This window comes from Aplysia californica, unplaced genomic scaffold, assembly GCF_000002075.1.
Source record: "Aplysia californica isolate F4 #8 unplaced genomic scaffold, AplCal3.0 scaffold01914, whole genome shotgun sequence".
Taxonomy (NCBI): Eukaryota; Metazoa; Mollusca; class Gastropoda; order Aplysiida; family Aplysiidae; genus Aplysia; species Aplysia californica.
This window is the reverse complement of record NW_004799184.1, coordinates 9,946-10,620: the sequence shown is the minus strand read 5'-3', so window position 1 is coordinate 10,620 and position 675 is coordinate 9,946.

The following is a 675-nucleotide window of genomic DNA, read 5'->3' as shown; positions in this document are numbered from 1 at the left end:
AGAGATAAGGACGATAGATGTTTGATAGGAAAGAAGGAGGAGAGATAAGGACGATAGATGTTTGATAGGAAAGAAGGAGCAAACCACAACAGAGCACCCACCAACCACCCACTATTCGGGAGCTGACAACTTGAGAAAAGACTCGACCAAAAAGTCGGAATGGTTCTTTTAGTTTGAGTAAGAGTTTTACGGCACTTGCAACATAATAAAGCCACACAAGTGCCGAAGACTCGAGGTGTCGCAAGAGAGGAACAAACATTTGAAAAAAGGCGGGATAAACACGATGGAAGTTTGACAGGAAAGAAGAAGTAACCACACCAGAGCAGCCATGGTTCACGGTGGAATGGTTCACGGTGGAATGGTTCACGGTGGAATGGTTCACGGTGGAATGGTTCACGGTGGAATGGTTCCAACATCTAAACCTATACAGTAAAACTGCCGCGTAACAAGCTGCAATGTCCAGGGCTGCCATCAAACGAATAATAGTGCACATGTACATGTGGGAGGACAGACCACGGGTCGTACAACGACGGGGAATCTGTCTGGCACAGCAGTGGAGGACAGACCACGGGCCGTACAACGACGGGGAATCTGTCTGGCTCAGCAGTGGAGGACAGACCACGGGTCGTACAAAGACGGGGAATCTGTCTGGCTCAGCAGTGGAGAACAGACCAC